Below are 24,093 nucleotides of genomic sequence, written 5' to 3' on the forward strand. Positions count from 1 at the left end.
TTCCGTTAAACCAAGCTTACACAAAAATTTAAAAAAAACTACACACCTTTTTTCACTTTATAGAAGCCTGATATTGAATCTGATGTATCTCTGTGATTTCGGATAATCCAGTTCTGAAATTGCTATCTGTAGTATCCTTCTATGTCCTCTTTCCAATGCCACAAGTCTAAGCCAAATTGGACTCTCCAAGGAAGAGTTATGTGAAATCTCCCACAGTGACTTGCTTTTAGACTGGTTCAGTAGAGCGAACTTGTACGACGTGCCACGAGTCACTGTTTCAACCTTTGAATCTGAAACTCACCCACAAGAAACTACAGTCCGTCCTCTTTATGTACCTTTTTACGAAATTTCAATCCGATCCTCAGAGAGAGAGTTATGACGATTTTCCCCAGGTCACCTGTTTTGAATGTAATTCAGGAGTCTGCAAAAAGACCAACTTCCTCAGATCATATCTCCGAAAATATCGCGAGAAAAGTTCTGAAATTCGGACCCAAGGTTCAGCGCCAATTCTTCTCAAATGGGTTTTTTTTGCGACTTCTGAAACGTCACAGAAAAACAGTTATAGCGAAAAGGCCACGATGACCTGTTTGGAGCAGCGAAACCCTAGAATCCAAAGCTCTGATACCAAATGTTATGAAACCAGCTCACAAAAAGATAGAAAAGAGAGATCCACGACTTAGAATTCAGCCTCTTCGAGGGGGAAACCTCCTTTACATTACATAAATGAACAATTCTTGGATGATACAAATGAAAATACCTCCTTTCTATATATAGGAGTCTAAGTGGTCCCAATACAATCAAAGCCTACATAACAATAATATTGTAGGGCACAACAATAACAATAGTGGGCTTCTATGTGGCACAATAGTAACAATATGGGCACTACATGGGTACATCAATATAAATAAGGGGTATAACTACAATAGTAATGGGGTAATCACTAGTATTATAGGGACCCAACATAAACATTATTAAAGTGTAGGGTAATGTTATAACATACCATAGAAATCTGTTAGCTCTGGGGCATCTTGAATTGTCCATACAAGCAATGCATGGAATTCAAATTCCCATTGTGTATCCACTGGTCTAGAGATATCATACATAGTGACACCATCCATAACTCCACTAACTCATCGATAAGAGGCTTGATATATACATTCATATCTTTGACTTGGTATTTACTTAATTAATTGAACATACAATACATAATTACTACATATATGAGTAAATACAAAAATTATAGACATAATTATAATACATAATTGAAAATATATGAGTAAACAAATTAATACCTAGAACAATATATTCATGTGTTAAAAAAAATTATTCTGAACAAATTAATACCTGGAACAATCATTTTCAAAATTATGTTCTCCCTCTTTATTGCCTTCCACGGAGGAATGTTATTGTTGATAACAAAAACAAGCCATGCTGATTAAGTAGATGTGGTCTCTCCAAATGGATTGACACTGTGCGCTGCCAATAAAAGCCTAAGATTACGAGATTTTGTTTTAAACTTTGGCCACTTTTCCTTTATATTCCTAAATGCAGATCCATCTGCAGGAATTCGAAGAACGCCATCTTCACTTATATTTTTTGCATGGTAATACATAAGTTGTGTTATGCTTTTGCACCTGAACAATTGTCGTAGACGTGGAATTATGGGAATATAACAAAGAACCTTGCGAGGCACATTTTTTGTTACTTTATCAGTTTGATATATACTCTCATCACATTTTGGGCATTTGTCTTTTGATGCATGTTCTTTATAATAGATAATATCATCATAAGGAAATGCATGATTATCTTGATACTCTATTCCAATATATTTCATAATGACATGTCAATATCGGTACGTATGAGGTAAAAAATTTGACGGTGGTAACAAAAATTCACCTAACAATCTACAACATAGAAAAAATTAGTTCTGGTTAATGTGCTAAAAAAAGGTAATCATACATATTGCATCCAAACGTTACAAATTAATTAAATGATGATCAATGTACTAATCACATTAAAAACAAAGGAAAAAAGTATTGCTTTATCATGTATATAGTACTAATTAATGTTTTAAAATATATTACACACCTTAGGAGCTATGTCACACATATGTTTGACAAACTATTCACTACCTTTAAGTTGACCAGTAACAATACAACAAAGAGAAGAGATGTTTTTGAGCCTTCATAAAGATGTTCAATTTCCGTCTCAAGTATAGGCTTATCAAAAGCACGACCATCATATTGGTTGCCATCATCATCCATTTCAACATTATTAAATGTCTCCTGAATCAACCTATTTGTCTCATCTTCTTCAATAGTGTTATCATCATCATTATCTTCTTCCATAGGATCATTAGCTTGATCATCAATATTTTCTCCATGTTTTTGAAGAAGCATTTGTATTACAACTACCTTTTCCTCATCGAGCAATTCCCTGGGGGGAAATACTATACAATTACAATCAATAAAGTAATATTAGTATATATAGAAAATATTTAAACGTCGATACAAGCATTTACAAATATATTATAGGAAAAAAATACAACTAAGACAAGTACAAAGACAACTTAGGTGAGAGTGAGAAACAAAGAAAACAAATCAATGATGATGCTTGTGCAACTTATCAAGATCATATTTATGAATATGTTGAAAAAATCTAGGAAATATGTTACTTTTCTTGACATGTAGGAAGAGAAACACTTTCTAAGATATATAGTCACAACCATAATTAAAAAGAAGAAGAAGAAGAAGAAGAAGAAGAAGAAGTTGATCTTATATTGCATTCATCGTTATAATGTCATATTATTTCTTGATTTCACTTAGAGACCAAAATTTTTAAGAAGATAGGTGAGAAACCATGAGCTTGGTTGAGAGCAAGAAACAAATACAACAAATCAATGTGATCATAGAGATTCTGCAATGTATCAAGATGTTTAAGATTATGTTGAAAAATTTAGGAACAATCATCTGAAAATCATAAAACCCTTTTCATTCCATCACATTTACAAATGTATTCAAAGTACAAGGCTCAAAAAATAACACCAATGAATCCAGGCAATGGCAATTAAGTTCAAGCAAGAAAAGCTCAAGGCAAATACTACAATATTGTTCATAATGGCTTCCATAAGATAAGAGAATGAGAGGGGAAAGGACACAAAATGTATTTTATCCCCAGCTCCTCTCAAATCTTCAACTATGACAAGTGGAGGGCTGATTTGATATTATATTTTCTAATCATTTTTTAATTAAAAAAATTATTTCTAAAGAGGATGTGGACTTTTAATATTATATGAAAGGTATTCTCACAATGAAAGTCACTACTAAAATTAGTTTGTGGTTAGATGGGTCTAGGAACGTACAAGAGGAATACAAGTCTTTCTTAGTATTTATTGTTTGGTCTTGTGTTTGTCTCTAATTATTCTTTCTATACCCTTTTGTTCTTAATTTCCTATCTTTGGCATCATTTCTCCTAAATAGGTAGGTCTCACATTGTCTAGGTTAGCTTATCAAAATCAAGGCAACAATGTGTTTGTTTTTTTTTTCTCGTTAAAACTAATCTATTATATACATAAACAGAAATCAGTTACATCATTTCAAGACAGAAAGAACTAGTTCCCTGTAATGGCAGCTTGGAACAACTGAGACTGCAGTGTCCGAGGACTTAACCAGACCAAAAATAAACCAGCCCTCGCAGGGGCGCTAGCAGAACATTAGAATAATCCCGCGCAGGGGAAAACAGACACATCCCAACCATAGAACAAGATCCCGGTGCCCAAGACCCACACAAAGACAGTTTTCCAACATTATAAAAACTTAAGACCAAAATATAATCAAAGCAGCGGGAGAGGCCGAAAGGCTTAACAGAAGTGCCGCAGAGACCTGGAACGATGTCACCGCTATTCGTTTGGTTCCTCCTCAACCACCCGTATTCCTCCACCTCTGCTGTAGTGGGAGCAGTTTCCATGTTGACGTCTTCGCCTTTGCTGATCATCGCCTCCTGAGCCAGAGGGCGATTTGAGACATCCTCTGGTGTTGCCGCAGGCGTTTTCATGACTGTCTCTGAGACGTCAGCTGGCTGCTTCCCCCGATCATCTTGAGAGTCGCTGCCGTCCTGGGAGGCTTCGATGAAGAGAACCGAGACATGGGCACTGATTTGGGGGCAGTTCAAAGAACTATTGAAATTGAAAATGGCAGAGCCAAAGGTGGGCGAGGAAGCAGAATCAGGAGCGCTTGAGTCCAGGAATTGACTGGACTGAAGGGGGTTGGCATCAAGGGAGCAATGATAATTGCAATGCCAGCAATGGGGATAGGAAGCATCTGCAGGAGGGCGCGAAGACCCCCCACTAGCAACAATGTGTTTGTTGATATAACTTATTAGTTGCATTTTATTTTGTATTTTCATCATATGTACAACTCACTTATAAACTTTGAAATCAATAACTTATGTAAGAAATTAGATAGGATCCCCTTTTTTCTTTAAACAAGTGGTAGGGTAACCACTAACAACATTAATTTTCATAGGAAACCATGTTTTACTAAGGCACAATGTCAATATCTCCTACACAAAATGGGGTATTCTTTCTTTTGACTACTTTGTTGATTTGACCAAAATGTTAAAAGCTCACTCCTTTGTACTTAGTGGTATGTGAATGTTATTTATAGAATAAAAACATTATGCATACCTCAAAGGACATTCGAAACGGAATGTTCTACCTTGCATGAGCGATAATAAGTAAGATAAATTTGGAAAAAATAACCATTAATGATTTATTAAATATTTCATTAATCTACCATTTTCCTAGAACTATTATAGCTTTGATATTACTTCAAGTTTTCTCACAATTTACAACAAATGATACCCTTTACTTATCACAAAAAGGAATTTATATAGAGAATTATTCACTCTATATCGCTTGGGCTTAAAATTTTCATTGTCCCACAATAAAACATTTTGAAACACCAAGTTCAAGGCTTGTGTCCCATGCTTTTTTCCTTAAAAAATGAGAAAGAGTCTCTTTCATGAGCGAAATACATTGTGGTTAGGAACATAACATTTTAAATGCCCATCTTTTAAATTTGCATAATATACTTTAAAATGTATTAATAATGCTCCCTAAAAACCCATTAACCTTTAAATCCTCTATGTCCTAATTAGCCCCTTAAACATACATTAACCCCCAACACCTTAACCCCATCCCCTAAGCCCTTAAACCCGTAGCCTCTAAGCCCTTAACCCCTAAACCCTTAAACAATAACCCCTTATCCCTATACTCAAACTAATTAATCCTTAACTCGACCTAACTCCTTAATTGACACTAGCCATAATAATCAAATAATATTTATTCACATCAAGATGACAACATAGGTCAAATATCTATCAAACGAATATAAACATTTACAATACAAAGATAATATAAATTACAATACAAAGACAAACAATCTAAAATACAATATACATATAACCATTTATAAAAACAATCTACAATACAAATACATATAATGAATAACTTACTAATGGATGATATTCATGTTTGCCTTTAGCGTGTCCATAGTCTCTACAATGTCTTTTAGTTGTATTTATTAGAAGTCTCCTTATCTCTAAGCCCTTACATCTTCTACAAGGGCAATAACATTTTTGATTGTTCGAATCCCCCAATGTCGATCTCACTTGCCGTTGGCCTCCTTGAAGAATGTTATGTGACATTTTTTGTCACCAAACTTTCAGTGATAATTTTCTTCAAAAATTAACCTCAAAATAGGCCTACAACCTTTCAAAATAATCACAAGTAATATAGTAGCTATGTCGAAGTATATATATATATATATATATATATATATATATATATATATAGTAACTTTATATATATATATAATTTATATTACAATTATATAATATTATATTAATAAATATATTACCGATATTAATATTAATATATATTAATAATTGCGTCGAGAGGTGCTCTACAACCCAGTATAGGGTGGATGGGTGAGCGTTAGATGTGAGATGTGAGATGTGAGATGTGAGACGTAAGATGGTTTTTAAGTTCAATTTTTTATATATTGTAATTTTGTTTTTTATTAATAAATTTACGAACAATCTTTTAGATAAAAGAAAATATAATATACATATCACATAAAAATATATAACATATAAATAGTACTTATAAATTAACATCCATTTTACCATAACCATTTTTAAATTTAATTAATAAGTGGATACAAATTTAATATTTACAATATAACAAGATTTTTAATTATGAATATTTACCATGGGTATTATTAGCTTCTAAATAGGATTTTTCACAAAACCATGGACCAATACCCAGAAGAGAAAGATAGAGAAAGTCAGAGGAGGGAAGAAAATCATAATACCATAGGCTAATACCATGGCTTATCAATACAATGGGCTGATATGAAATGGAGCAGATTAGTAATTTTGTGCTAATTCCCCATTCATAATAAACCCAAGATGCTTATCATTTTCTTATCAAGTGCTTAAGGATTCACCATTTTTGCTTAATTAACCAATTCCCATGAGATTTTCTTATGTAAATGTTATAAACAATTTAACATAAAAGATATGTTGAACAACAACAAAATAACAACAAATAACATCAAAATACAACACACAACACAGAGATTGATGAGGAGTTCACCCCTACTGGGTTACATCTCCTTGTTCCAGCTTCAAATCCTTGGGCCTCTCTATTATGCTCAAAATTACAACAAAAGTGTGTTTAGAATGCTCAAATGCCTCTGAAACCAGTCTCAATGAGTTCAGAATAGTCAAAACTGCTAGAATTGACTCTTTTTGCACCTTATTTGGATAAGAACTAAAGAAGTTATGACCTCTCCTAGTTCTCCCATAATTTTCTCAACAAAGTCCCGTTTTCCGGCCACTTCAAATTCGGTCTAAAATCTACCAAATTTGCCACATTTTAGCCATCGGATCCATACTTCCTAGTGGGTTCAAAAATCACAATCGGCAAGGACCAAAACCCATACACTGTGGCATCGGCGAACCCGACAAGGATATAAACTACAACATATAAAAATATTGCGTCCGGGCAGTCTATCGAAAATCGAAATCGGCGATTACTGCCAAAATTGTATCGCAAACACCAACCATTTTCTGCAGTTGCAATATGCGATAAATCTCATCGTAACTTGTCTTCATTGGGCACGATTATGTAATACTCGTCCACCTCTGATTTGAGATATGCGATATCACAATCACAAATCAGCACTTCTGGGGGCCAATTCTTAACCTACGTCCTATATTTTTCCCCGATATGCGATATGCGAGACCCAATGGCAATCTGCCACTTGGAGCTTCCTCATTCGCTGGGACCTTTTCGATGTCATCCAATTCTGCCACGTGTCCAAGTCAAACTTGAACTTTGAATTGCTCTAAATTCTGCATATGAGCTTGAATTTGAGTTCCATTTGCACCGTTGGATTCAACATGATGAGCTCTTTGATTTGAATCTGAATTTAACAAAATTCTGACACTTTGATTTTTTTAGCATAAACTTGAGCACCTGATCATTCCTCCCCACTGGAAGTCTTTTGGACCCCAAAATATTATATTCAGTTATTGAACATATGAGGGTACTATTCCCTCATCTTCCCCTCTTCAATCCATTTGGCATTTGATGGATTTGTACCTTTGAGATCCACTCGAAGATAATCAACATTTCCCTTCTTTGATGACCTCATTCTTCTGTTAAGTATGGTGTCTTGCTGAAGCTCATCAACAAATTCTGGAGAAAAACTTCAATTGATGGAATCTGTACACTTTCTCCTTAATCTTCAATCAAAGGAGGCTCATACAATCTCAAATTTTCAACATTAACAACGGAATAAATTTTCATATATGAAGGCAAATCAAGCTTGAAAGCATTATTACCAATCTTTTCTAGAATTTTAGATGGACCATAATGGATTGGTTTCATCTATTTACCTTCACCTTGAATCATTTCCTTGCTAATGTAAAGCCAAATTTCATCACCTACTTGAGACTAATGATCCACACGATGCTTATCATGCCTTGCCTTATACTTACTCTGACTCTTTTCTATTTGTTCTTGAACTATTTGGTGAATCAAATGAATTTTCTCAATGAATTTGTTTGCTCTATCTATGTTGCTATGTCCATCTACAACTACATCTTTCTCAAAGATGAAATCCAAAGGCGATTTAGGGAAAATAACCAAGACATGCCTCAAAAGGTGAAGTTAGAGTAGAAGAGTGTTTTGCTCAGTTGTAAGCATGTTGAATATAATGAAATTGTTCATCCCAAAACTTAGTATAGTTGTTGCAATATCCTCTTAGAAAATGAATAATTGTCCTATTAAGCACTTCAATTTGACCATCTGTTTGCAGATGGAAGGCTGTACTTTTCTTCAAATTGGTGTCCATCAAGTTCCATAAATTTGACCAAAAATTTCCAACAAATCAGGAATCACAATCACTTACAATAGAAGTAGGTAATCTAAAATGAACCCATACATTTTGAAAGAAAAGTTGAGTTGTTTGTTCAGCTGTAATTTATTTTTTTCAAGGTATTAATATGCACATCTTGCTGAACCTATCCACAACTATGTACAAATAATCATGCCCTTTTCTTGATAAAGGAAGACCTCCTACAAAATCCATAGAAACACTCTCCCATGGACATGAAGGCACTAGAAATGGTGTGTATAATCCCAGTTTCCTATTACTAGGCATACTGACTGCACACAATGAACAACCTCTGATAAAACGTGACACACTTTCAAGCATACGAGGCCAAAAAAATACCTTTGAAGATTTTCCATTGTTTTACTTACACCGAAATGTCCAACAATAAGAGAAATGTGCACTTCCCTTGTGACATTTACTCCCTCTCCCTTTGGAACACAAATTTTTCCAAAATGATACAACAGATTATCATGTACATGGTGGTCTAATTCCTCAACTTGGTGTCCTTGACTCAAGTTTGAATATACCTCTTGAAATTCAGCATCATGTGTGTATTGTTGAACATAACTTTCAAGGAAAAAATAATGATTCTTGAGTAAAATAGCTACATTAACAACCGGTCTAGAAAGCATATCAACAATTTTGTTATAAATACCTTTCTTGTACCTGATTACCAAGTGGAATTGTTGTAAGAATCCCATCCAATGAAAGTGCCTTGATTATTGCAATTTTGTTTGAGATTGCAGATATTGCAAAGGTTTATGATCTATGTGAATAATGGTTTCTTTTCCCATTAAGTAATGCTTCCATTTCTTCACACTTTGCACCAATGCGTAAAGTTCTTTATCATATGTAGGATAGTTAATAATAGTACCATTAAAAATCTCAGAATGAAATGAAAAGGGCTTACCATGCTGTAAAAGAACTACACCCATGGCATAGTCACTTGCATCTGTTTGTATTTCAAATGGTTGTTTCAAATCCGACAATGCTAAAACTAGCGTTCAATAGATATTTTGTTTTAAAGAATTGAATGCTTTTTTTGTTTGCCTCCCCACTCGAAGACAACCTTCACATTGGTCAAAGCATGTAGTGGAGCTGCTATGGAAGAGAAATTAGCAATAAACTTCCTCTAGTACTGCACTACTACCAAAAAACACATTACTTTTGTGACTGATTTGGGTATTGGCCAATTCACAATGACCGAAACTTTAGAGGGGTTAATCTTCAGTTCACCTCCTCCAACTATGTGGCCCAAATACACTAAGGAAGTTTTTCCCAAATTCACATTTAGACATCTTCAGAAATAACTGCTCTTTTTTTTAAGACATCTAACACTTTCCTCACATGCTGGACATGCTCTTCTAATGATTTGTTGAATATCAAAATATAATCTAAATAGACAATTACAAACTCATCAATAAAGGATCTTAAAACATCATTCATAACTCTCATGAATGTAGTTAGAGTGTTGCAAAGACCTAAAGGCATAACCAGCCAGTCAAACAATCCTTGTAGGTTTTAAAAGCAGTCTTCCAAATATCCTCCTCAGTTATTCTAACTTGATGATATCCACTTTTCAAGTCTAATTTAGTGAAATATTTTGCATTCTTCAACTAATCTAGCAAATCATCTATTCTGGGCAGTGGGTATTGATTCGTTATGGTAATTTTAGTCAAAGCTCGATAATCCACACACATGCACCAAGTTCCATATTTCTTGGGCACCAAAGCAATTGGTGAACCACATGGCGAAGTAAAGGGATGAATTACACCTTTATTTAACAATTCCTGACTTGTTCTTAATTTCTAAACTTTCCATAATTGACATTTGATACATACCTATATTTGGGAGTGGACAATATTTGTTGTAGCTGAATTTCGTGCGAATTCCTTTTTGGTGGCAATCCATTTGGTTCTTTAAACACATCTCCATATTGATTAACCACATCAACCAATTCGAATTTCAGCTTCAGGTCACAGCCTGCAAAGGATTCATGCTCTGTGTCATTCTTCACTTGATCATAAGGAGCACGAGATTCTTGTTGGAATTGACCAGTCGCTTCATTTTCCTTGCTCTTGCTAAAGACATATTAAGATTTCTACGATGGGATCTCACAATATACTCCACTCTATCTTTGAAAAAATTATATTTGTTCTCAAATCTATGGGAAACAGATTTCGGTTCATACAAATAAGGGCTTCCCAATACAATTCCAGAAATATCCAGTGGTACTACATCTAATTCGACTTCATCAACGAAATTGACAGTAATAGAAAACCTGTAAACGCATTTCCTTGTGACCTGAATATTTTCATCCTTGGTTATCCAACCCAATGGATATGGTTTATGATGAGGCATGGTTTCCAGATTCAACTTCTTTACCAAGTCTGTATAAATTAAATTTGCCTGGGATCCACTATCAAATAGCATATCAATATTGGTGTGTTTGGAAATAACTCTGATATGGAACAACTCATTTTTGTTTTCTTCATTTGAAGTGTTGTTGGAGTTATTTTTTGCACTGGTGCTTGCCACAACTTCCTCTTTTCTTGTTTTTTCAACAGATTTTCCTTTAATGACTGTGGCTACAATCTTTGTTTCATCACCTGAGTCGAAACCCAAGTCTTGTTGTACAATAATGTTTGTTTTCTGTTTCCCTTTATTTTTAAATTTATTTAGTCTTAATTTAGGATGAAGCTTCCATCAATGTGCTTCATCATGGCCTTCTTTGGAACAATTCTTGCACACGGGTTTCTCCCCTTCTTTCTTAATAGAAGCATTTTTCTTCTTCTTTCCTTTAGATTTCTTTCCTTTTTCACCACTCTAGAATGGCGTCTTCTTAACTTCTTCTTGTACATTTTTCCCTCTTGCTTCGAGGAGTGTAGCTTGAACACAAACCTCATCAGTATTCGTGGGATTAAACATAAGAATGGTGTGTCGAAGATAGCTATGCAAACCTCCTATATATTTCAGCAAAGTATCTTATGACTGCAAGTCTACTCCTTGCATAAGAGCTCTTCTCCTGAACTCCTGAGTATACTCTTGCACATTTTGACCTTTTAACTGTCTGAAATTTTTCCAATTCATGATGGCTTTTTGTGTATGAGCTAAAGGGTATAATTTTATTTTTATAGCAGCAACGAAATCAGACCAAGTAATAGAGATCTTACTATGTTTTTTGATCTCGTCTTAAGTCCTTGCTTCCCACCAAATGAGTGTTGCACCCTCCATTCTCAATGAAGCCAACTGAATTTTGATATCATCCTCTTGAAGGTTCTAAATTCTATAATACAACTCCAACTGATGAATCCAATTATCCAACTTTTTTGCATTAATTTCACCTTTATACATGGGCAACTCGAATTTACCATCAAGTTTTAAAAAATGTGATTTACCAGTTCCTTTTGAAGAATGATGATGAGTATGATCAAGGGTTTTATTAGTGGAAGAGTGTGAATATGCTTATGAAGACAAAGATGAAGAATATGGTGGAGAGGGTGGAGGCTTGTCTCCATTCCCATTACCTCCTTTTCCATTACCACCTCCTAAAGAGCCCTCTCCTTTGGGAGGTTAGGAACTTTCTCCTTGCAATCTTTTATTCCTTTATTCATAGAGGACCTTCACCATCTTTGTCATATCAAATAAAGCCTTTATGAAGGTCTTCTCATCTTCTGTCATGTTTGTAGGTTCTCCTTCATGAGACATGATCTCTAGAGTCTCAACTGCAACTTGAGGATGTACTGGTGTAGAAGACTTTGGCAACCTTTCTCTTCTTCCACTTGAGCCAACTACAAGGCTTTCAACCAGCTTTCCTTCACCTCTTTTGAGTTTTAACCTTGTTAGCATGACAAAAAACTGGAAAACAATACTCCTTCTTTGCACAAGAAAAACTAGTAAGCAAAAACCAGTGCTCTGATACCAACTTGATCTGAAATGGAGCAGATTAGTAATGTTGTGCTAATTCCCCATTTAGAATAAAACCCAGGATGCTTATCATTTTCTTATCAAGTTCTTAAGGATTCACCATTTTTGCTTAATTAATTGATTTCCATCAGAGTTTCTTATGTAAATGTTATAAACAATTTAACATAAAACATATGCTGAACAAGAACAAAATAACAGCAAAGAACATCAAAATACAACACACAACACAAAGATTTGATGAGGAGTTCACCCCTCCTGGGCTACGTCTCCTTGGTGTAGCTTCGAATGCTTGGGCATCTCTATTATGCTCAAAATTACAACAAACATGTGTTTACAATGCTTAAACGCCTCTGAAACCAGTCTCAATGAGTTTAGAATAGCCAAAACTGCTAGAATTGACTCTTTTTGCACCTAATTTGGATAAGAATTGAAGAAGTGTTGACCTCTCCTAGTTCTCCCACAATTTTCTCAACAAAGTCCTCTTTTCCGACCATTAACCATTAAATTCAGCCTAAAATCCGCCAAGTTTGCCACATTTCAGCCATCGGAGCCATACTTCCAGGCGGGTTTGGAAATCGCAATCGGCAAGGACCAAAACCCATACACTATGGCATCGGTGGGCCCGACAGGGATATAAACTACAACATATAAAAATATCATGTCCGAGCAGTCTATTGGAATCGCAATCGATGATTACTGCCAAAACCATATCACAAACACCAACCAGTTTTTGCAATTGCGATATGCGATAAATCACATCACAACCTGCCTTCATCGGGGCCGATTTTGTAATACGCGTCTACCTCCGATTTGCAATATGTGATATCGCAATCGCAAATCAGCGTTGTTGGGGGCCAATTCTTAACCTGTGTCCTATGTTTTTCCCCAATATGTGATATGCAGGACCCAGTGGCAACCTACCACTTGGCGCTTCCCCATTCGCTGGGACTTTTTCCATGTCATTCAATCCTGCCATGTGTCCAAGTCAAACCTGAACTTTGACTTGCTATAACTTCTGCATATGAGCTCGGATTTGAGTGTCGTTCACACTGTTGGTTGTAGAATGATGAGATCTTCAATCTGAAGCAGGGTTTAACAAAATTCTAACACTTTTGTTTTTTGAGCATAAACTTGAGCACCTGATCATGGGCCATCTAGGATTTTGATTACTACTGTATGGATCTAGGCTTTTAATTATTCTGTTACAATGCCATGGGTCAATACCATAGCTTATCAATAACACATGCCCAAAATCCATAACTTGTTTCAAAATCATAATATTTTACAGATTACTTTATTTTAATTTAATTTTATAACATTTTTGAATTATATCTAAAAGAAAAATAGTTATAGTTATTTTTTTAGTTATAACTCCTCCATCCTCACGAATACTAAAAATATTCCCATAGAGATTAAATCTAGGTTTTAATAAATTAAAAGTGATAATACTTGTATATATATATATATATATATATATATATATATATATATATATATATATATAATTTAGATACTTTCTTAAATACAATAGAATGGGATCGTATTTAAGAGAGAGAGAGTGAGATGGAGGGGGAATAGAGTGGGGGAGAGAGACATAGAGGTGGGTGAGACAAGGAGACAGTGGAAGGAAGGGAGAGTGGGGAGAGAGAGGAGGAGAGAGGGAGGGAGAGAGAGATGGATTTGGAGGGGAAAAGAGAGGGAGGGAGGGAGAGATGGATTTCAAGGGGAAAAGAGAGGGAGGGAAGAACAAATACATTGAAGGACAGAGGTGGAGAGAGAGAGGGAGTGACAAGGGAGAGATGAAAATGGAATGAGGGAGAGAAAATATGAGAGAAGAGAGAGAAAGGGAGAGGGTAGAGAAAGGGAAATAAAGGGAAGAGAGAGGTAGGGAGACATAGATATGGAGGGGGGAAAGGGGGGGAGTAAGAAGGAGAGAGGGAGGGAGATAGTGACAAAGTTGGAGGGTGGAGAGAGACAGAGAGTGTGATGGGGGGAGAGAGAGAGGGAGGTGGGAGAGAAATGAAGAGAAAGGACGGAGGAGAGAGAGGACTTGAGAGAGAGGAGAGAGAGGGGGAGAGAGAGATGGAGTTGGAAGGGGAAGAAAGACATAGAGAGAGAAATGTGGAGAGGGAGAAGGAGTGATAAGGGAGAGAGAGTGTATTGTTGGGGGTGAGAAGGAGAGACAAGGGGAGATAGAGATATAGATGGAGGGGAAAGAGAGGGGAGAAGAGAGAGGAAAAGAGAGGGGGGGAAGAGATATATGTATAGAGAGAGAAGTGGAAGAGGGAGAGAGAGGGAGAGGGAGAGGGAGAGATAGATAGATATGGAGAGAGAGATTTTATGTTTGCGGGCTGATATAGAGAGATAAATGAGAGACATAGGGATATAGAGATATATATGGAGGGGGTGAAACAGAATAAGAGAGAGACAGAGAGGGAGGGAGGAAGATAAATAGATATGGAGAGAGAGAGAGAGAGAGAGAGAGAGAGAGAGAGAGATGTGTTTAGGGGGATGAGATAGAGATACAAATAAGGAGAGATGGAAGGAGGTATAGATATAGATGACAGGGGAAGAGATGGAAGAAGAGAAAGATAGAGAAAGGGAGGGAGAGGCAGAGAGAGAGAGATGAGGGAGAGAGGGAGGGGGAGAGAGAGAAGGAGAGAGGGAGGGAGATAGACACAAAATGGAAGGTGGAGAGAGAGGGAAGAATAAAGAGACACACATAGACAAATACAAACATAGAATTTAGATCTAGAAATTCATGAATATTTTGGTTTTTCACTAAAATAGATGTTTTGATTTCAGTGTAGTTGTTGATTTCTAATACTAATTGATTTCTTGCACTAGATGCATTGATTTCATCATAGATGTCGATTTCTAATATTATTTAATACCTTACACTAGATGCATTGATTTCAGTGTAGATGTTGATTTCTACTCCTATTTCATTGCTTACATTGGATGCATTGGTTTCTAATCATATTTGATCACTTGCACTAGATGCATTGATTTCAGTGTAGATGCTGATTTCTACTCCTATTTCATTGCTTACATTGGATGCATTGGTTTCAGTGTAGATATTGGTTTCTAATCATATTTGATCACTTGCACTAGATGCATTGATTTCAGTGTAGATGTCAATTTATAATTCTATTTAATACCTTACATTAGATGCATTGATTTTAGTGTATATTTTGATTTATAATAATATTTATTACCTTACAATAGATGCAATGATTTTAGTGTAGATGTTGATTTCTACTCATATTTCATTGCTTACACTAGATGCATTGGTTTCAGTGTAGGTGTTGGTTTCTAATCCTATTTGATTGCTTGCACTATATGCATTGATTTCAATGTATATAATGATTTCTAATCCTATTTGATTTCTTTCACTAGATGAATTTATTTTAGTGTAAATGTTGATTTCTAATCCCATTTCCTTTTTTGCACTAGATGCATTGATTTCAATGTAGATGTTGATTTATGATTTGATGCAACTAAATGTATGATGTACAATAATTTCAAAGTAATTAGATTAATATTGTGCATTGATTTCAGTGTAAGCATATCTCTGCACCCTCCATCTATATCTCTATCTCTCATTGTATCTCCTTCTTTATATCTCTATCTCACCCCCCAAACGTACACACTCTCCCTCCCTTTCCCCTCCCTCTCTCTCTCTTACCCTTCTCTCTCTCTCTAACACTTCTCTCTCTCTCTAACACTTCTCTCTCCATATATATATATATATATATATATATATATATTCCTCCCTCCCTGTCTTTTCCTCTCTCTTCTTCCCTCTCCCCCCCCATCTATATCTCTATCTCCACTTGTCTCTCCTTCTCACCCCCAAAAAATACACACTCTCTCTTAGTGTAAGCACATAAAAATTATTTATGGCGTGAATTGACTTATGTGTTACATTAATTCAACCATAAATAATACTTGAAGTTTCAACCTAAATAAAATGTTCACATACCTGAAATGTCATGTTTGCTTCCTCGAACTGTAAACTATTTGTAATTGGCTACATTCTTATTATTCCCATTTTCCATCATTCAACATTGTTAATCACTTTGCATTCAAATGCGGTATAGAAAATAACTACCATTGAATATTATTTGGGGTTTAACACTCCATAAGTCACAATGTTTGCCTTTGGAGAAAACTACTATTAATATTGGAGAGCAAAAAATACGAAGTATGGAGTTTACTATAGTAACTCGAGTTAAATATTTGAATGGTCTATGATTTCAATTGCCCTTTTCATATGATAGATATGAAAAAATGGAAAATCTAATAGGTGTGACAATAAGAACAATAGAAGAAAATAGTTTTTGATCGCAATGAAGATTGTTTGTAATTGACCATATTCTTATTATTCACATTTTCTATCATTCAACATTGTTACATTGCCACTTTGCACTCAAAATTTTTATTTCATCATTTTTCATCATTCAAGGTACTAACAGTCTCTCTCATCTCAAAAAACTAAGGTAACTAAGCAAATTTAAAATTAAATTGACTAAATTAACCTTAGACATATTTATCATATTTAAAATAATCAAAATAATTAAATGTTCAACAAATTTTGTATCGCTGCACATGACTGAAATCAGCCTAGATCCATCTTAACCTTGGATCTATCAAGCTCTCGAAGGGATCAAATCTCTCGAGGTGCAAACCTTTCCTCAAGTTTTTCACTAAAAAAAGAGGTTTGCACCTTGAGAGATTTGATCCTCTCGACTCTTGAAAGATCCGGGGTTAAGATGGATCTAGGCTGGTATTATATAATTATAATATAAGATGGTATTATATATTTATTGTAAATTATATATAATATTTACTATATTATATGTATTAATTATATATTAATAATATTACATATAATCATAATATTAATCTTACATTTATTATAATTAGTTAAACTAGTCAACATAAAGTGGTCTCATATTAGACGTTGTCCAATGGAAAAAAGTCAATAATATTGGTGCAATTAGTTGTTATACAATGATTCCATGGTATTCGTCGGATATTTAAGCAAACATGAGATATTCAATAGTAAATGACCCCCATCAAATATCCAATGGTTAAGGAACTCATGTCGGATATCCGACGGTAAAGGAACTCCCGTCGGATATCCAACAACTCCCGAGATTTAAAAAAATAAAAAATGACATTTATCTTGTACTAGTTTTTCCAACTTTATCCATTCCATCAGATTCCTCCGTCAAATTTTCTGCATGTGTGTATTAGTGATAGTGATGGTTCCTCTTACTTTATATTTTAACAATATATTATAATATATTTTAATATCAAGCTATTGTACCTTTATACAATTGGCCATGGCTTAGCCCCCATACTAAGTTTTGTAGCCCCTTTACTTTTCCTTTTGTGGATTCCTATCCCCCATACTCTTTTCATCTCCCCTCGTCTACAATTGTGGTGTTATTTTATTAATCTCAACATGTTTACATATTATATTTTGTAGCTCGTTGACCTTTTAATGCGCATACACTATCTTAACCATATAAGTACCTTGACCTTAAAATGCATATGTACACTAGCCCATCAACCTAAAACATTTATACACAAAGGCATGCAAGCATCAACAGAACTAAACTCACCAGCCTAATTAACATGTAATGGGTCACTCGCCTAAGTATCGTAGGATACCTAGTTTAATATTATTAATAAAAGTCCATCTACATTTTGTAACTTTTCATCATTTTAAGGTTGGCTAAATATAAACCCTTTGAAGTGAATTAAGAGTAGCTCTTCAAATTTCTTAAATGATCATCATTGTACACTAAAGAATTGCAACCTTATGCCATGGAGATAAAAGAAGTCAATTACGGGATTTCAAGTTGTATGACATGTACAATAGATAATTTATAGCAAATGAATGTTCTTTTTTCAGTTGGGTACACATAATTGAACGTGCAAAATAACCTTAATAGATTGATGCCACACTGAACAATGAACCTAACATAAGCATTGAGTAGAAAATTTGCAAGTTAATTTTGAAGACATAAAATGCATATTCAACTTGAAAAGTGTATTCATTCTCACTTAAACACATTTATTTTGCAATTATAACCATTCTACAATTAAATTTAGAAAATAATATTCCTTGTCTCAATCTAATTAAGAACAATATTTAATTCCATTAACTTCTTTACAAGTATTCAATATCTTACTTATTATGTATTAGTGATGTGTTTGTATACTTTCTACTATTTGCTTTCTTTGACTTGATAACATTCACAATCATGGAAACTAGACATCACATATCTAATGCTTAGAGCGAAGCCTTAAGATAAGATGTAGTTCATAGGTGCATTTACCTATTTGGAATAGTCATGGGTGCTCCCATGCTCCTTGTTGAAATGGGACTGGCTTTATTGTTTTCTCTTTTCACAAATTAGTAGTCTTTCAAGAATGTGCCCCTTATGTTCCATGTCTAGATGTTCATGGATTCCAAAAAACCCTAATATAAAATAAAAATAACATAACATTTACTATTTACCAGAACAAGACAAGTACTAGATTGTGCATTACTTATCAATAGTGAAGATGCAACCTCTTACAACCACGGAAATTTTTGAGAGATCCTATGACACTTAATCAACAATATGTTTTCAAATACAAGACAACACTAGAATTAAACATGCACTAGATATACACTTGTAGTGATATTCCTCAACATTTTTTAGTGGCCTTCTTATGACAGAAACAAAAGGTGGATTTATTTGACATGAGGCATGCATGCTTGCCATACACTTTTAAACTAAGACTATTTATTATACCTGTTATGTTTGAAGGAGACTCTCTTCATGTGGTGAAGTTGACGAGGTGGGAAATGGTGTAGAGCACTAGTTATATATGCTTGTCACTTTAAGACAAAGCACTCATTCATATTCTTATGCCGATAATTGTGTCTATTTTGGAATAGGGCTTCTAGAAATTTAATTTGATATCAATAATTATTAGGTGGATGGGAGGAATTTAACCTCCATGGAATATGTTGTGGCATTTTATTATCGTGGGAGTTTGTTTTCCTAGATAATACTCGGGCATATACAAATTGTTATGAGAAAAATGGTTTATTACAAGATGTTACGTTATTATTTTTAAATAATAATTTTAATTTTATTAAAATATATCATTGTATATATTTTTATAAAAATTTTGGTTTAAAATTAAAATTGTTGCAAAAGTACATTATTGGTCCAATCTCCAAGTTATCAAACAACATGAAAGGTCCACCATCTACCAAGCTACGAAATATACAAACAACATGAAAGGTCCACCATCTACCAAGCTACGAAATATACAAACAACATGAAAGGTCCACAATCTACCAAGTTATCAAACAACATGAAAGGTCCACCATCTACCAAGCTACGAAGTTATCAAACAAGTACACTATTGGTCCAATCTCCATGTTATCAAACTACGAATTTATCAAACAAGTACACTACTGGTCCAATCTCCAAGTTATCAAACAACATGAAAGGTCCACAATCTACCAAGTTATCAAACAAGTGCTGTAACGACCTATTTATAAAGGTAATATTAAATAAATTTTAGTAAATAAATTATATTAATCAATTGATAAAATAATAAAAATAAACTAATGATAAAGTATTTTAATATAAGTCTAACCTTTATATTAAAATCAGAAAAAGGAAAGTTAATCAAAAATCAATATACCCTTTTAAAAAGAAATGTATATGACACGACATGGGAAGGGTGTCATGAGGAAATGAAGTGGTGGGTGCTGGAGGAAGGACGACCACTGCCAAGAAATAGTTTATAAACTAGAAAGAAGAGTTTGGGAAGGGGGGAATCAGAAAGAAGAAGGAAGAATGAAGGGGATACTAAAGAAGTAAACTTGAGTTACCTAGGGAAGGAGAGCTGGTTGTTCTGAGGTTTCTAGGCACGGGGGAACAGTCTAATTCAACTGAGAAGCTTACTGGACTGAGTAGCGAGGTTCTGCTCAGTTTGGCTGGGTGGTTTTGGTATTTTGGTAAACAGGAGAAAACTGGAGGAGTTCTAAAACATTTTCATCCGCAGCAGACCAAATAAGTACTTATCATCAAATCAAGTAATTAGTCATATGAAGTTTTGCATAAATTTAGAACATAAATTTTTCTTAAAGTTTCATACTTTGTTTAGAATAGATAGCTCTATAAAAACTCCTTACAATATTTATAGTTCAGTAAATCTTTATAGTTTCAAAAATGGTTCTTTACATCAGCTCAGTATGAATGGACTGAGGAATGTAATAAAGCATTCTCTGAACTCAAAAGACTACTGACCAATGCACCAATCTTAATATTTCCTGATATGGACAAAGATTTTATGGTATGTACTGATGCATCTAAACATGGGTTAGGTGCAGTATTAATGCAAGATAGAGGAGTAATAGCATATGTATCCAGAAAGTTAAAGCCTCATGAAGAACTCTATGCTACTCAGGATTTAGAGTTAGCTGTTGTAGTACTATCTTTAAAGATTTGGAGACATTATCTAGTAGGGCAAAATTTTACGCTTAAAAGTGACCATCAAAGTCTTCAATATTTGTTCACCCAAAGAGACTTAAATGCCAAACAAAGATGATGGAATGAATTCCTAAGTGAATATGACTTTGGAATATCATATATTAAAGGAAAAGAAAATGTAATAGCAGATGCTTTAAGTAGAAGACCACATATATTCTCCCTCATACCTATCAAATTGGACTTAAGGCAACGAGTACTAGAACATCTCATAAAGGATAGTTGGTATTTAAAGGTAAGATCTAGTTTTTGTTGAGAATGCAACAAGATGATGGAGCTTAGTGGAAAGAAGTTGCCTTCACTAAGTGGGCCCGTAGGCAAATTATGGCGCAAAGTCTATTTTTAGACATATGGATCATGGTCTATGAGTTGCAGGATGCTGTTTATGGATGATTGGTCATGTTGGGAAAAATAGATGGACTTCTATTTCTAGTTCACAGTGGAGTGATCAAAGTCTATTTTTAGACTGCCAGGCTAAAAATAGAAAATTCAAATATTATTGTCTCATAATAATATTTAGACTATAAACATTATCTTATCCTCTTGGAGCACTTCAGTTTGAGCTACAGATGTGGCACATGTAGCTGTCAGAAGGAAATACACTTTTCTTGTGGGTCAGTTGAGCTATTGCATGCATGACATCAGTTAGAACTCATGCATGTGAGTTCTGTGGAGTTGGATGTGGAGTTGTGTTCAGTTTGACTTGGTTAAACTAGTTGTAATTAGTCTAACTGCAAATATACTAGTGATGAGTGATGTGAATTAATTGATTAAATTAATTCACTAATTATTAACTCATAATGAAACTGAAGAATACATCAGTTAACTCAGTGCATGTAAAATTCAGTGGAGACAGGTGTTACAGGTTGAGATTGCTATCAGTTGTGACTATAGTTGTGCATGATATCTTGCACAATCAATGGATTAAGTATGCCCATGAGGATTGCACAGTATATGCCCAGTGAAATAGTCTGTGCTCACGCGATTTTCAGTGTGGGTGATTTTCACTTGGTATTGTGCAATAGAGGCAGGCAAAGCAGTGGAGAAGATTTGAACCTGTGACTTGTTCGTATCTGAGCTAGTTTTGTGTGTAACAGGTGGAGATAGTGCTGGATACTTGTGAGGAGTATTGTACTATGTATTGTTACATGTTCTCAATCATTAATATACATATAGTGTGGGGTTTTCAGCTGTAAGCTTTCCCCGGGTTACATACTATGTTAATGTGTGCATGCGATTGATGTTTCATTGTTTTTGATGCTGCTAAATTGATGATCAACGCAGAGGAGATTATGTATTGTGCATGTATTCCGCAATAGTGTATAATCGGGATAATCTCTGTGAATAAGTGTTTATTATTCAAAATTTCTACATGGTATCAGATCTGTTGATCATCAGATCTACTATTCAAAAAGTGTTTACATCTTATTTCTTCAGGCAGAGTCTGTAATCGGGCTAGGTAGCCTCTGGATTCATCCTTCCTTTGGAAGGTGAGATATCCGGTAAACGCCCATACATTCAATCTCTGTACAAGAAATACTTTGTTCTCACGAATTCTAGATCCGAGGCGGTTGAGTTTGGAGCTGGTGGAATTCGAATTTGCAACAGTGTTTTCTTGGTGTCAACGTTGCAATGTCTTTCAACGGATTGCGATTGGAGTATGCTCTTGAGGGAAACTCAAACTATATTGCATGGAAGGACAAGATGGAGGCAGTGTTGGATGATAATGGGCTAAAGGATTTCATAGAGGCTGATGTCCCAAAGCCTACTGATGCTGTGCAGGTTGATGCTTGGCAAAAGAAGACAACAAAGTGTCGAAGGATTCTGTTGGAGGGTGTGAAGGATCACATTGTGTCCAGCCTGCATGGAAAGGCTTCTCCATACTTGATGTGGAAAGCGTTGACAGATCTATTCCAAAGAAAGAGTGATCAGAGGAAGCTGGCGCTCAAAGATAAACTTAGAAACATCAAATGTTAGAAGGGAGACAGTATGCCCAAGTACCTCACGAAGTTCACTAAGTGCAGGGATGAGCTGGGAAGTGTGGGGGTGACTGTCGATGATGAGGACTTGGTGAGCTTGGCTCTCCTTGGTCTTCCGAAGAGTTGGCATTCCTATCAGGACTCTATCAATGGTCGGGAGAAATTTCCAAGATGGGAGAGACTTTGGTCAGATCTTGTGCAGGAGGAGATCAAGCGGAATACCAGGGACATATCTTCATCAAAGGGACATGATGAAGAAAATTGAACTTTGACTGCCAAAGCAAAGAAGGGGAAGAACAAGAAATCTTCTCAGTCTAGTGCGAAAGGCAAGAAGCAGGACATGTCCAAGGTGAAGTGTTTTCACTGTCACTAGCACGGACACTATGCCATTAATTGTCCACAGAAGAAGAAGAACAAGCAAGCTGCTGGATCTGCAGTAGGAGAGGCTCTAGCCTCGCAGTTTGAGCTTGATTTTTCATTGATCTCATGCTTGGTTTCAAGTGTGATGGGATCGGTGTGGTTCTTGGACAATGGTGCGTCTTTTCACATGATAGAAGATCAAGATTTCTTTTCTGATCTGGAGGACAAAGATCTTGGAGTGCACATCGAGATGGGCGATGATGGTAGATACAGTGCGATCAGTATCGGTACCATTTCCTTTGAGAGGGATTCTGGTAAACCCTTCATATTGAAGGAAGTGATGCATGTTCCAGGATTGAAGAAGAATCTTATCTCTGTGGCGATGTTCGAAGACAAGGGATATGATGTTGTTTTCAGCGAGGGAAAGGCTTTCCTGCGCAGCAAGACAACTAGAGAAACCCAGAAGATGGGGGTTCGAGTGAGGAACCTTTATCAGTTGCATGTAGATGGATGTGCAACAATGGCATGCAAGGCAGAAGGATTGGTGAGCCGGGCTGATGGCGAGTTGTGGCACAGGAGATTGGGTCACCTTCACCATGGAGCCTTGAAGATACTGCAACAGATCACTACAGGGCTTCCTAAAGGCACTCTTGCGCAGTCAGATCAATGCAAGGGGTGTACTTTGGGAAAGTTTGTGAAAGCCACCTTTCACGAGAAGGATAGCCGCACCACGACGATCCTTGAGAGAATTCACACAGACGTGTGTGGACCTTTCTCAGTAGCTTCGACAAC

This window comes from Pinus tabuliformis, chromosome Q, assembly GCF_031772625.1.
Source record: "Pinus tabuliformis cultivar Carrire ecotype Pingquan chromosome Q, CPIR1, whole genome shotgun sequence".
NCBI classification, from domain to species: domain Eukaryota; kingdom Viridiplantae; phylum Streptophyta; class Pinopsida; order Pinales; family Pinaceae; genus Pinus; species Pinus tabuliformis.